The sequence below is a fragment of the Asparagus officinalis genome, chromosome 2, assembly GCF_001876935.1.
Source record: "Asparagus officinalis chromosome 2, Aspof.V1, whole genome shotgun sequence".
NCBI classification, from domain to species: domain Eukaryota; kingdom Viridiplantae; phylum Streptophyta; class Magnoliopsida; order Asparagales; family Asparagaceae; genus Asparagus; species Asparagus officinalis.
The window spans coordinates 1503573-1519697 of NC_033795.1; positions in this window are offsets into that span (position 1 = coordinate 1503573).

The window sequence follows — 16125 nt, forward strand, 5'->3', positions numbered from 1 at the left end:
CGCGAATTCCCCGAAGTCTCCCAAGCCGGCGTGAAGATCCTCGGCCTCCTCATCAGGGACCTCCTCAAACCATTCCTCCACAGTTTAGCAACCCTTTCACCTTGAGGGGCAGGGAGCTGCCCCTGAGCGGTGCTTGTGCTCTGCCAGCTAAGAACTTTGAAGCCAAAAGCCCTCAGGGTTCACGCTGGCACCTCGATACCACCGACAATAGAGGAGCGAATGGCGAAGGTCGCGATCCTTAGCTAGCAATTCAAAGTGCGCATTAGTGCAACCCGCGTGGGTCTAGAACCACCCTCGCGCACCATCAACCAACCCTCCTTCGTAATAAAAATAAGGGTTGATATTCCCAACATAGAGCTGGTCATACTCGAACTGACGGGCAAACCTACAAGGGAAATAGGGCTCGAGGTAACACACGGAGCCCGTTCGCAAGACGTGATACCCCGGCCGGATGTTAACTAACCATCGGAAGGCGCCACAGGAGAGAACGGTGTTATGGCCCACCGTCTACACGTCCCGAAGCGACTCGCCATAGCTACCCCTAGTGAAGTAAGGAAAGAATCGTTGGAAGTTATAATGACCAAAATAAGACAACGTCTTCCTCATGTCAACACATCTTTACACTTCCAAAAGCATCTTTCCAGACGTTGGATGAACAGGACAGATCCCTCTTCTTGTAGAGCCGCTGGGGCACTCATCAAACATTCGCAGTGGTATACGAACCATGCCATCAAGTAAGTGTACGACAGCCCCACTCTCGGATTAGGAGTCCTAGCGACTTCGCCTTCTTCCTCGTCAACATACGACACATGGCAAAACTGGTTTGTCAATGTGTGAAGCCCCCTTTGGATACAGGCTATCGTTGTTGACACCAACGCGTACGGCCTCCCATAGGCCAAGCGTACCGCAAGGTAAACCACCTCCATCGGGAGCGCCTCAAAGGAGTAGGTGGGAACCACACACCTCTTCAACCACAGCATGAGGTAACCCGCGAGCAGAGCCTTTGCGGATATGGGAGACTTGGCCTGGTGGTAGAACGATTGGAAGGTCGTCCCGAATGGGAACCCACCCTCATCATGCTCAAGGGTTACGGCGGATTCCCCTTTGGCCATCCGTCTCTCCACCTCGGCCTGGTCACACTCGCCCAGTGGTAGAGTAGGCCTCCCCTTAACATCATTCCCCGGGAACAGGTAGTCAGCCCAGTTCTTGTGACTAATCCCAAGAGCCCTCTTCTTCTTGCCCTTATGGTCCACTGTGTCCAAGGTGTCAAGATATATGTGGTAGTGGCCGAGCAACTGCCATAAGGTCTCAACCATCAGGGGGCACCGACTCGAAAGATAGTCGATCTCGTCCTGACGCGGTACGTACTCCTTATAGGGGAAGCTCCCCAAAGGCAGCCCCAACACATCATACATCTCGTGGAGGGTTATGCCAAGCTCACCATTAGGAGTGAAGAACGTACCGATGTCCAGACAGTAAAGTTCCAAGATATTGTGGAACTAAGGAGCGTTGATCTTCAGGCCATGCTGGGTGGCTCGGATAGCCACGAACAGCTCTGAGCCCGCGAGGTTAGAATTCTCTGTCAAGACGTACTCGGTGATCTTATACCACCAAGTGCTACTGTCAGGCGCAGAATGAATCCATCCCAGAGCTCTGAAGTCCTTCGGGGGGAATTGCCCCCCAGCCCGGAAGAAACGGTGACGAAAAGTCTCCACCACTACAGTCGTTTCCCCCACAGGCCATTCATTGTTTAGCAAGTCGGGACGCAAGGAAACCACACGCTTACAAGAGCTGTCGACCCTATACCCAACGGACGACCCTGTGAAGACCCCACAAACTATCCCATCTTGAGTAGGGGTCAGAGATCCCAGTTCATTGGTCTCGGGACCGCAAGCGACCGCAACTCAATGATCGAGAACCCCTTCGGCATACTGGGAAGATAGTAATGGACTCCATCCACGACACGAAGCCATTTACCCTCTCTCAGCAATAGAGCCGAAGGGTCAGTCACGGCATCACCGAACATGAACTGGGGCTTTTTCAGCTCCGTCCTAGCCATGTCTCTCAGTGCTGCATCAGTAATCAACTCACGCAACATAAGATGATGCCCATCAGTCACTCTCTTGACCAACTCCTCCATCTTGTCAGCAACAAACATGGGCACTGGATCAGGAAGAGGGAATCGGGAGGGCGCCGTATGACCCGAGCCGCCGACAAGGCCAATGACAACACCCTTCGGGAGGGCCTCATCAGAAAACGTGGCTGCAATACAAGGCCATAGGGTTAGAATTGAATTCACATTTGGAATCAGAAAACTTCTAAGTCCTCCAAGCAGGCGAATCTCAGCAAACGGATCCCGCCTGGCGAGACTAAGTCCTCCTGGCCAATACCGAGTTCGCCTAACAAAGGCAGAACCCACCCGACAAAGGACAAACCCACCTGTTAGGCTAGATTTGCCTAAGGATAATTGAATCCGCCTGATAAAAGACAAGACTGACTGACAGGGACTGGATTTGCCTAACAAAGGCCGAATCCGCCTGAAAAGGGGGAAATTCACCCAAATCAGGGAAATTGCCAAAAATAGCAAAATCCACAAAAGAAGAAAGACAAACAGTGCTCGTCTTCTCAATTCAGCATCATTCATCAACGCGAAGTCGTTGGACTTACTCGAAGGTGCTCTAGAAACGTCGGCAACCTTACCAGCGGCGGCGTCACTAGAAGGACCGCCTAGGCCCTTTCTCTTCAAAGCGCACCTCTTAGACTTTGGCGCCATATCGAAGAATCGAGAAAGAAACCTGAGCTTTTCTCTTTGAAAGGTTTGAGCGGACAGATATTCTTGAACACAGTAGTCTCCAAAAGAAGAAGATGAAGTCTATTTAAAGGTGAGACGTCTGCGGTTGAACGACGTGGCCACGATCGAAATCGACGGTCCGGATCGCTCTCAGCAGTTCGATCTTCAACGGTTACAGAGAAACCATCAAAATGAGGAATGGGTCGGGCGAGTCGAATTCAAGACTCGAACCGAGCGAGCATTCGCAACCGAATCTAACGATCAGGATCAAAACGACGGCCACGATTCAGCCTCGCACGAGGCGCACGGAAACGACGTCACCTTGTCGAATCGCATTTGATGTGGTCTGACAAGCCCACGCGGCCTTAGCTGGAAAGTACGAAGCCCCGCCCGCAAGACACGTGGCGCACAGGTTTTGAATCTCACCCGTAGGGACAAATTTTGCCTACGGACGTGCAAGTCGTCATCACCATTTCAAATTTTGCCCGTAGGGACAAATTTCGCCTGCGGATGTACAACTCGTCATCACTATTTCAAATTTCACCCGCAAGGATGAAGTTTGCCTGTGAACCTTAGACTCATTTCGAATTTTTCCTGAGATACGTTGAGCGTCCATTCGCTCTAATTCGCCTGCGCGTGCAAATCCCACGTGCAAATTCTCCACTCGCCCAATTGATCGAACTCATCCGAAGCGTCGAGCTTTCAAATCACCCCAGATAAGGCTGACTCACCCACATGACCCAACCAGACCACGGCCTGACAGTTAACCCATACCCAAGCCTCGAGCGGCCCGGGTTAGAAGAGAAATCTTAGCATTAAGCCTAAGAGAAATCTCTTCGACAACTCATCGTACTAAGGGGAATAGTACAGCTAGCCCGATTCAAACGGTAATCGGTAAAGGCAAATCAAACCCGTTGATAGCTGAGGGTTTGCTAAAAATCCTAAGAGAAACCTCTCGACAACTCATTATACTGAGGGGAATAGTATGGCTAGTCCGATTCAAACGGTAATCAGTAAAGGCAAATCAAACCCGTTGAAGGTTGGGGATTTGCCAGAAATCTCAAAAGAATCAATCATGCAAGGGGAAATATACGCATGAAATATATAAATAAAGAAAATATGATTCCATTCATAGTTAACTTAATAATACATTCGAAAGTTATGAAGATACTGTAAGCATATAAAATTGCTTATAGGTCCCTCAGCATAGCTCGGCACAAACCGACGAACCAACGAGGCGACGAGGTTGACAAACCGCACGCAAGCAACGGGATACATCCATTCAAGCGTGGAATCAAACCAACAGTTCGGGGAATCAACGAGTCATTCAAACAAGAGCGGACTCGGATGAATCACGACCAAATCAAGATCGGTTTCAGACTCAAACTCAGAAGTGGATTTACTGCCAAATCAGGAATCCGACTTACTGCCAAATCAGATCAATGAATCAGAATCTAAGTCAACCGAATCACGGACAGAACTGAGAAACGGATACAGCGCAAAACGACGGAAAAACGGCAAACCCAGAGGGGCTCGGCCAAAACCGAGCCGCCTCAAGGTGGCTCGGCCAAAGCCGAGCCACCCTGAGGTGGCTCGGTGGCCGAGCCACCTTGAGGTGGCCGGCTGCACTGTGCCCAAGGCACAGTGAGGGTAGCCTATAAATAGGCCCCCTTTTGTTCATTTTCAAAGGTTGGACTTTTGAGAGCCGAAACTCTGCCGGATTGAAGATCGAGCTTAGAGTTTTGAAGACTTGAAGACTTGGACATCCAGATCTGATCCTCGGCGAGCATCCACGTCACAAAAGGCAGGAGTTCGAGAGAGGGGAAGAACAGATCTGAGATCTACACGAGATCACACTCCGGATCTAAGCTTGGTCTTAGATCCCGAGATCCGAGCGATTATTTCCTTAGTGAACTAATCCCTCCCGGCTATTATTCCCTTCGTGGAATAATACCCGTCAAATCGTGTAGATCCGACCGGATCTAGATCGCGCGGTGGTCCACGGATTAACCCTGGCGTTGGCAAAGAACCCACGAAAGTGAGCGACCGTAAAACAGGAGCCTGCGATTTGTTCACAAGGAGAAAGTTGTAATTTTTCTTTATTTTCTTTGATTTAGTTGTAACCGGATCTATAAAAGACCGGATCTTTGTAATCCAAGATGACAATTATCTCAATGAAAAAGAAAACAGTTTTCCACGCGAACAATCTGGCGACCACAGTGGGAGCCAACGGTCTCGCTGCCGAGATCGTCACGTCGCAGCCGCGGATCTCAATCCCGGTCGTGGAGGAGGTCGAGTATGAGTTCGACCAAGCCAAGTTCGAGGAGTACGTGTCCTCGTCCGGATCTACCTCCCCCCGCAAGTCCAAGAAGTTCTCCTCCAGGAGAAAAGTTCGTTGGTTCGAAGAAGCTCGGAAAGCCAACGAAGCTCTCACCCCAGCTGACGCCAAAGTCGCGTCGGGTGAAGTTCTGCCGACCTCCAACCAGGTCAACCCAACTCCCGCCAACGCCTCCACTGTTGAAGGCGTTGTGACTCTCTCAAAGAGAGCCCGCCAGAGGCGTCGTCAACGCCTTACGCAGCAACTCGCCAAGGCGATGGAGTCTACAAACGGATTCTGCTACAACGCGGATCTGAAGAACAGAAGAGGCAAACAGCCTCAACCACCAATGAATGGCGACTCCTCCAAGCTGCCAAAGAACGAATGGGTCCGCGTCAAACGAAACTGTTCGACGCTTGAGGAGCGTATCCGCAAGCGCCGCGCGATGTCAGCACAGGCACGGGCTAAAGTCCAGGAAGCCCGTAGAAGACTGCAAAAGGAGGTGACGAAGAAACCACCACCAACCTGCCAAGTCTGGAAGCCGAAGTCTGAAGTGGCGACTCAGACCAAAAAGCAACCATCACAGCCTTCTAAGCAAGGTCAAACTCCAGCGAATCAACCAAAGTCGCCGTTAATTCCTATGGCTACTCCGGGAGATCATGCAGAATCATCCCGAAGGAGGAAGCCAGTTTTGGAGCGCCTCGGTCCAGTTCCCGACGAGAGAGGCAAAGTTCCAGTTCACGAGCGTTTGGGCCCAATGAAGAAGCCCAGAACGACTCAACACGTTGGGGGTCGCCATCACCTCCAGTATGACAAAGAGCTCAAAACAACTATGCACACCAATTTGCGCATCGAAGTCCAAGAGCACACTGAAGACTCGCGCCCACAAAGGCACGTTTCGAGGCGTGTAACTTTTGAAAGCCCAAAGAAGGCGATCCAACCTCAGATGGAAACATTATCATCTGATAGTGATAGTGTTATACCTGAGAAGTCGTGCCCGCACACGATAGGTTACTCCGACTGTCAAAATGACGAGTTGTACTATCGTGCTGGGGGTACGAATAGAACCAGGAAGAGGAGTCCCCGAGAACAGGAAATTCAATGCCCCTGTTCCAAACTCATTCGGGCGGTATTGTCTGAATGCAACTGCATCAAGGCGGTCCCCGAAAGAGTTTCAGTTTTTGAAAGACTCAGTGCGGAGATGCCAAAACCCAGGCCTAGGCGTTTTCAACGAAGAAGAAGGATGATTGAAGACGAAGAATTTCCGAGGGTCACCACCAACAAGACCAGCAAGGGGACATCGGCACGGGATGATTTCGAGTCGATTCTGAGAGCCTCCCGGCCTAGAACCCGTCTGCAGTCCGGAACCATCGAGCGAGCAACCTATGGTAGGGTTCGGACAAGACGCCCTTCAGAAGATGAAGAATCTGATGCCGGCTCCGCGGTTGCATCAGATAATACGGTATCCAGCGAGGGACAACCCCGCGAGGCACTTATGATAAGTGCGGAACAAATCGCCAAGATGCTTGAAGACGCCTTAGCTAAGCAGCAGGAAACCTTCAGGTTCGAAATGCAGATGGCCATGCAAAACATGAGAGAAATGCATGACCAACAAATCCAAGCATTGGCGAACCAACAAGGCGAGCAGAATCGTCGTAACCCGGTTAATCTGGAAGATGAGGATACGAATGCTCATAATATCAATGATCCTCCCGTCAATGCAGGGGGTGGTAACGGGAATGCTATTGAAGATACAGGTGAAAGCCTAAAAATTAAAAACCTCGAGAGCAAAATCAATACATTGATTTCCGCTCAAGAGACGAAGAAAACAGGCATTCCTTGCCCATACCCAAGAGAATGGGAATCGATCCCATATCCGGCGAAGTTTAATCTAATTAACTTCGCGCCGTTTAATGGGATGGGTTCACCTACCCAGCATTTGATTTACTTCAAATCACACTTGGGAGTTATCTCTGGTAATGAGCCTCTGATGGTGCGGTCATTCATCGGCACTCTTCGCGGAGCCGCCTTCGATTGGTATCGCCGCCTCAAGCCAGGCAGCGTGAACAGCTGGGATGACATGGAGACCAAGTTCCTGGCCAACTTCTTCGACGACGACACCGAGATATCTATCGGATCGTTGCTCGATGAGAAGCAGAAGGACGGGGAGTTAGTCGACACCTTCATCAAAAGGTTCCGGAACAAGGCGATGAACTGTCGGGACCCGATCACCGAGGAATTCATCCTCCAGACTTGCCACAACAACCTCGCGCTGGACGTGTTGGAAGCAATGGGGACAGCACCGTCCAAAACATGGAAGGATTTGAAGGTCCGAGGAGAGCAAGCCGAGCGATTCCTAAGAAGGAAGAAGGCGGAGAAAGGCCAACAGGCGACGAATGCTCCAAAGCAGAATTTTGTCCCACGGGGGAAAGGTAAGGCACATGCTAATGCAGTTGATGCTAATCAAACTTTCCAATTGCAACCTCAGCAACAGCCACAGCAACAAGCACCACAACAATCTCGAGGGCAATGGCAACAACGGCCTCAGAAGCAGAAATCTGCGGAGCCGAGGTTTCCTAAAGTGTACTCCTTCAAGGATGATGAAGTTCCCGGCATCTTCAAATACCTGTTGGAGAACAACAAGATCCAGTTGCCGGCGATCGTGGATCAAGAAGGGGCCAGCAAAGTGACGGATCCAAAGTACTGCGCGTACCACCCGAAGCCGTCCAAGAATGTTGGAGCAAACGCGGTTTCAATCAGCTTTGGATCAGTGCCCACAGCGTGGTTTGAACCAAAATGCATCACCAAGGTGGGAATGAAGACAGTAAACGACGACCCGCATGGACAGCGCCAAAAAGGACTTGTGCCACATACAGCTCCGAACGGCAAAATCCTCTGGGTTCACCCCGACCTGATTGAAGATGAACAAACCAAAATGCATCACCAAGGTGGGAATGAAGACAGTAAACGACGACCCGCATGGACAGCGCCAAAAAGGACTTGTGCCACATACAGCTCCGAACGGCAAAATCCTCTGGGTTCACCCCGACCTGATTGAAGATGAACAATGGGCTGGGTCGTCATCCAAGAAGAAGTCCAAAAGGAAAGGAAAGTCTTGTTGCGGAGTCTCTGCTATCCCAGGAGAAGATGACGAAAGAATAATAGCTTTTCCGCTCGCTGAAGAAGAACAAGAAGTTTTTGTAACCCGAAGCGGAAATGAGTATCACTACAACTATCCACCACCTAGTGAGCAGGGGGTGAATAAACGGGGACCAGCCAAAACTCTCACAGAGATGGGGGTGATTACGAGTCCCACACCGGGTAAAGAAGCTCTACGACAACCGGTGAATAAACCAAAAGAGAAGAATCCCCAAGAGGTACAGAATCCGAAGCAGTCTCGTTTCAGTCGTCCAATTGGAAGAGACAAACCGGAAAGCTCGAAGACTCCGCATAGCTTCGACATTATGGCGCAATTAGCCAACATTCCTGCACGGATAACGCTGTATGAGTTGCTGCGATTATCCAAAGAAACCAGGGAGGCCCTACAAGAAGCTTTGGCCAATGCAGAGGTATTTCTGACTCAAGTCAAGCCGGTGCATGAACAGCCAGAACCGCTGAGTCAACAGTGCAACATAGCGACTAAGAACCTTCCCTGCATTACTTTCACCAAAGAAGATATGCAGACGAAGAATTCGAACCACGATCGGCCGTTATATTTCGTCGGATACATTGGCTCCAGCCAAGTCAACCGAATCCAAGTGGATCCGGGTTCTGCTGTGAGTATTATGCCGCTTCGATTGATGCATTTCCTCAGCATTCCAGTAAGCAAGTTGGCGTCCACAGGCACTGTTATTTATGGATTCAACACTAGTGGGTCAAGACCCTTGGGTAAGATCCGGGTGAAGTGCCAGATGGGAGATCTGAAGACAGAAGTCACGTGTTATGTGATCGATGCGGAGACTTCGTACAACTTACTATTGGGTCGGCCTTGGATCCATAGTAATGTGATAATTCCCTCTACTCTCCATCAGTGTTTGAAGTATGTCGACACTGACAATGAGGTTAGGACGGTGGTCGCGGATAAGCAACCATTCAAGGGGTATGAGAATTATTTCACCGATTCTCTCCTTTATGGTAACGAATCCGATACTGAACCATCGGCCCAGGGCACAGACAGCGGAGAAGAAGCTGATTCTGAAGCCGGATTCGATTACAATGGCGGTTTTGTTTTAAATGACATTGTACCCTTTGTAATCAATCTTGACGATGAACAATCGTCAGATGGAGGTTGTAACTGGCAACTTGCCGATATTGCAATAAAAGATGATTTAGAGTACTCCTTGTCTCTTGATGATGTGATAAAAGAGCTGTACGACAATCCTGAGTTGTATATGCCGATCCGATCATCCTATGTAACGAAGGAACACCTCCAGCATTCTTTCGGAACAACCATGGTCATCCCGAACAAAGTAAGAGGTGCTAAAGAAGTGATTTACGGTAAAGGAAAAAGCTCTCCGTTACCAGATCATTTCCTAAGTGAAGACGAAGATGATGACAAACCTGGTCGACATCTATCCAAGTATAGTCCAGAAGCGCGCAAGCTCATGGAAAAGCAGGGCTACGATTTCACACTCGGAGAAGGTTTATACTTCGATCGAGGTCCTCGTAATCCAGCCAAAGCAGTATATGTACCAAAAGGTAAACCTGAGGATTATTATAAATATGGGCGAGGCTTAGGTTATGTTTCATCAGATGACGAATGTGGTTGGCAAATTATCGATCAAATTGCTAACAAAGCCAAGAAGGGATACTCTCCCGATGCTTCAGAGTGGGACTCCGATACAAGTCTGGGAGAAGTTTTCAAAACCCTAATGGCGAACATGACTACAGCTGATCCGTCCACAATGGAAGACGACGATCAAATGCCAACATGGGAAGACCCGTGGGTTCACCATCTGAATATGCAGTATGGCGATAGGTTCGAGCAAAGAGAACCACCCACTGAAGATAAAATAGTCCAGATTAACATGGGTGATGAGGCCAACCTAAAGCCTATATTCATCAGCGACAGTCTTCCCCCAGATGAGAAGGAGGAATTGATTGCTCTCATCAGGGAATATATCGACGTCTTCGCGTGGAACTATGAAGACATGCCAGGGCTCGACCCCAATGTAGCAATGCATCGCCTTGATATCAAGCCGGATGCCAAACCTGTCAAGCAACAGCAAAGACGGTTTCGTCCGCAGATCATGGAAGCTATTGAGGCAGAGGTTAAGAAACTGATCGAATCAGGATTTATCCGAGAGGAGCAACATCCAGATTGGTTAGCCAATATCGTTCCAGTCATGAAGAAGAACGGTAAAATCAGGATCTGTATCGACTTCAGGGACCTGAACACGGCATGTCCGAAAGATGACTTTCCTCTCCCAATCACAGATGTCATTATCGACAATACATGCGGATTTGAGAGAATGTCTTTTATGGATGGTTTCTCAGGGTATAACCAAATCAAGATGCACCCAGATGATGAGAAGCATACAGCGTTCAGAACGCCTCTCGGTGTCTTTTGCTACACGGTGATGCCATTCGGTCTGAAGAATGCAGGCGCCACATACCAGCGAGCAATGACTAAGATTTTCCAAGAACATCTCAGGAAGACAGTCGAATGCTACGTTGATGATTTGGTTGTGAAAAGCCGTAACAAAGAAGATCACATCAAGGATTTGAAGATGATGTTCGATCTTATGAGGAGTCATCAATTGAAGATGAACCCCACTAAATCATTCCTTAGAATGTCCAGCGGAAAATTCCTTGGGTTCGTCGTCACCACTAAAGGTATACATATCGATCCCGATAAGGTGAAAGCGATACATGAACTGCAACCTCCTAGAAATCTAAGAGAGCTCAGAGGATTGCAAGGGCGTTTAGCTTACATCCGGCGATTCATCTCAAATCTCTCTGGGAAGTGCCAACCGTTCTCTAAGCTAAACAAGAAAGGGGTATCATTTATCTGGGATGATGCCTGCCAAAAAGCGTTCGAAGATATCAAAACATATCTGGCGAACCCTCCTGTTCTCGTTGCACCAAAATCAGGTAAACCGTTCTTGATTTACATCAAGGCGATGAACCATTCGATAAGTGCTTTACTAGCACAAGACGACGATAACGGTCACGAACAGGCAGTTTATTACCTAAGTCGGACCTTGGTAGGTGCGGAATCTCGGAGTCTCGATATCCAATGATTGAGAAAGAATGCCTCACATTGGTATTCGCAATGCAAAAGATGCGGCATTACTTGGTGGGACAGACGATTTACGTCATTTCCAACGTGAATCCAGTACGGGTATTTATGATGCAACCGGTCTCTATGAATTGGCGGTTAGCGATGTGGGCCCTTCTCTTGTCCCAATATGATTTGCACTTCAAACAACAGAAGTCGATCAAAGGACAAGCGATTTGTGATCTTCTGGCAGTAAACCCAACCACAGATACGGCAGAAGTATACGATGACTTGCCGGATGAAACCCACGAGGTTAATACTACATCACACCAACAAGAGTATGGCAATTATATTTCGATGGTGCTTCAAGGGCAGTTAATAAGGTAATAACCCCGGGAGGTTCTACTGTTTCCTCTGGGGTTGGGGTTGTCTTAATCTCCCCGGGAAAGCATGTGATGCCTTGGGCTTATTCATTGACTAGTCCGTGCTCCAATAACGTAGTAGAGTACAATGCGCTTCTCATTGGACTCAGTTGTGCCAAGGAGCTGGGGGTCGAATATCTCGAAGCTTTTGGGGATTCTCAACTGATAGTCAACCAAGTTCGCGGAGAGTATGAAGTCAGGAATCCAGACCTGATCCCATACCACCAGGAAGCCATCAGAATGGCAGAATCTTTTGAAGAATTCTTTATCGAATACATCCCTCGCCTCCAGAACGCTTATGCGGATGCACTGGCAGCGTTAGCAGTATCACTTGCACAACCTCCCGAAACTGAACTCTTGGTCACGGTGAGGACGCATCAACTCTGCATACCCATATACAGTATGGAGATTGAACAGGAAGATGATAGAAATATGAGCGCCAAAGAGGTGAATTCAACTCAAATTGGGTCTGAGTCCCGAGATTGGCGCTTTCCTATCATCGACTACGTCCAATACGGTATTTTGCCAGAGGATGTAAAAGAAAGAGAATCAATCCGCCGAAGAGCACCAAGATTCTTTTATAATACCGAGACTCATACGTTATACCGTAGAGGGTACGATGGTTTGTTACTCCGATGCCTTTTGAACAAAGAAGCAGAAGAAGTTCTTAAGGAAGCACACGAAGGAGAATGTGGTGCGCATCAGCCTGGTCCCAAACTGTATGATCGCATCAGAAGAATGGGGTATTTCTGGCCAATGATGGTTCGTGACGCAATCGAATATGCCAGAGAGTGTCATGCATGTCAAATACATGCGAATTATATGCATCAACCACCAAAGCATTTACACACGTCAACCACGTCTTGGACATTTGAGACATGGGGCATGGACATTGTCGGTCCTATTTTTCCCCCTTCAGTCAAAGGCAATCGGTTTATCTTCGCAATCACGGATTACTTTTCAAAGTGGGCTGAAGAAATTGCACTTAGAGAAGTGAAGACGAACAACGTCATCAATTTCATCAAGCATCATGTCATATACAGACACGGCGTGCCGAGATGGATCATTCATGACAATGGTCCACAGTTCATAAGCAACGCCTTCGTCAGGTTTTGTGACAAGTTCAAAATTCAAGATGTTTCGTCAACAGCTTATTATCCCGCTGCGAATGGATTAGCTGAGGCGTTTAACAAGACGATCATTAAGATCCTGTCAAAGCTTGTGAAGACCAATAAACGAGACTGAGACGATAAACTCGGTGAAGCACTTTGGGCTTATCGCACCACCATACGCACGCCTACAGGCGCCACCCCGTATTCGCTGGTATACGGATGTGAAGCTGTGCTACCGCTGGAAATTCAGATCCCATCTCTTCGGATCGCCCTCGCAACAGAGATGACGACAGAAGAACAGCATCAGAAGCATCTCGAAGAGCTTGAGAAAAGTGTCAAATGGGGGATTTGAAGACAGAAGTCACGTGCTATGTGATTGATGCCGAGACTTCGTACAAATTACTATTAGGTCGACCTTGGATCCATAGTAATGTTATAATTCCCTCTACTCTCCATCAGTGCTTGAAGTATGTCGACACTGACAATGAGGTTAGGACGGTGGTCGCGGATAAGCAACCATTCAAAGGGTATGAGAATTATTTCACCGATTCTCTCCTTTATGGTAACGAATCCGATACTGAACCATCGGCCCAGGGCACAGACAGCGGAGAAGAAGCTGATTCTGAAGCCGGATTCGATTACAATGGCGGTTTTGTTTTAAATGACATTGTACCCTTTGTAATCAATCTTGACGATGAACAATCGTCAGATGCAGATTGTAAATTATTTTCTCCACCAAAATCCCTCACTGATTAATTTCAATTGACAGTGGGTCCACCAAATATGTCCATCTGGCCCTCTTGACTCTTTCCATGAACAAGAGGTCCACTTTCAGTTCGGAGCCTCCTTTCGGTAAACGAAAGAACTCCACTCTTTTCTCTTCGGTTAAGCCTTCCCATGGTTATAACCGAAGTTGAAATTCCCTTTCGATAAATGAAAGAACTCCATTCTTTTCTCTTCGGTTAAGCCTTCCCATGGCTATAACCGAAGTTGAAGTTTCACTTCGATAAACGAAGAACTCTTTTTTTCAGTTTAGATAACCAATCCTATAAAAGGCAAGTTTATCTAGATTTTCCAGATTCTCGGAGTGGAGATCCCACTCTTAGTTTCTTTTGCACTGGAAATAGAATATAAAATTCTTCCTTTCCAGAATCAAGGAATAGAATATAAAATTCTTCCTTCCTTGTATTCGGGTTCGCCTTCACCCTAAAAGAAGACCGGGAAATAGAATATAAAATTCTTCCTTTCCCACACCAACCTTTTCCAAGAATTTATCAATCTAGGATTCATCCTAGGAAGTTTATCCCGAATCCTAAGCAGGGATAAGTCTGCGCCTGACACGCGCTGCCGGTTAGTTCTTAACCGTTTAAAAAGAACACCCGTTCACATATTCGACATTGTGACAGGTTGTTATTAATAACACCAGAATCCATGCCTTACACGCATGGGGAATTTCATCCCGAATCCTAAGAAAGGATATGCCGACGCCTAACACGCGTCGCCGGTTTAGTCTTTTTCCGAACAAAAAGACACCAGAGTCCGATTCTGGGGTATTTTATCCCGAAGCCTAAGTAGGGATAAAGTCAACACCTAACACGTGTCGCCGGGTAGCCTATTCCCGTAACAATGGCGAAGTCTATGTATTCGACATCATAGCACGAAGTCTAAGGGAGTTCATTCCCTTAGCACAACGTTACATGCGGAACGGATTCCGATAATCCGCATGCTAGCCCGACTCAAACGGTAGTCGGTAAAGGCTAATCAAACCCGTTGAAGGCTGGGGGTTAGCCAAAAATCCTAAAGTCAACACCTAACACGTGTCGCCGGGTAGCCTATTCCCGTAACAATGGCGAAGTCTATGTATTCGACATCATAGCACGAAGTCTAAGGGAGTTCATTCCCTTAGCACAACGTTACATGCGGAACGGATTCCGATAATCCGCATGCTAGCCCGACTCAAACGGTAGTCGGTAAAGGCTAATCAAACCCGTTGAAGGCTGGGGGTTAGCCAAAAATCCTAAAGTCAACACCTAACACGTGTCGCCGGGTAGCCTATTCCCGTAACAATGGCGAAGTCTATGTATTCGACATCATAGCACGAAGTCTAAGGGAGTTCATTCCCTTAGCACAACGTTACATGCGGAACGGATTCCGATAATCCGCATGCTAGCCCGACTCAAACGGTAGTCGGTAAAGGCTAATCAAACCCGTTGAAGGCTGGGGGTTTGCCAAAAATCCTATGAGTATTATGGTCAATCATTTCAAACGTGATGAGGAATCATAATAAAGATAAAGATAAAAACCAATTATATATATATATATATATATAAATGAAAGAATACCAAACAATTACACTTTTCTTTGCCAAGTTTTAAAAATTTCAGCCATTTTTTGTGGTTTTGAACTTTGAAGGTGTGAGTTGTATTTTTTAAAGTTTTGGGAGTGTTTTCTTAAAAAAATTTACTTTTAAGTTCAGTAGTTGTAATTTCTATGTTTCTTGTGTCGGTGGTAATTTTTTAAATATCAGGATATTTTTTGTAACTCTAAAATTTTGAGGGTATTTTTTACAATTATTAAAATTATAGATTAATTTTAAAAATTTTAAATTTCAACGGCCTACTAATAGTTTCTAGATTTGATGTGTAGTGGTTATAAACTTTTGAAATATTAGAGTTTTTTGTGTTTTTTAAATTTTGAATGAGTTTTTTATAATTTTTATAACTTTGACGTTAATTTTGACCAAGTTTAAAATTTTAGGTGCTTGAGGGTAATCTCTTGAATTTATCTTTTTTTGTTTGTAAATTTTAAAATTTTAAAAATTTAGGGAGGTTTTTTATAATTTGAACTTTTGAAGTTGTTTCTATAATTTTTCGGAGGTTGTTTCTATATTTTTTATAAGTTTTTGAGACATTGAGGGTGTTAATTAAAAATTTTAAATTTTTCGGAGGCTGTTGTTAATTTCTTGATTTCATATTTGTTGTTTTAAGTTTTGAAATATCAGAAATTTCCAGGTGCATCATGGTAATCCCTTTAATTCGTCTATGTTATTTGCAAAATTTAAAATTTTAGAGTTTCAGGGTGCTTGTTCGTAATTTAAACTTTTGAGGGTGTTTCTATAATTTTTAAGACATTGAGGTGTTAACTATAAATCTTAAATTCTTCGTAAACTACTGTAATTTCTTGATTTCATATTTGTTGTTTTAAGTTTTGAGACATGGGGATGCGTTTTATAATTTTGAACTTTTCAGGGTATTTTGTGCAAT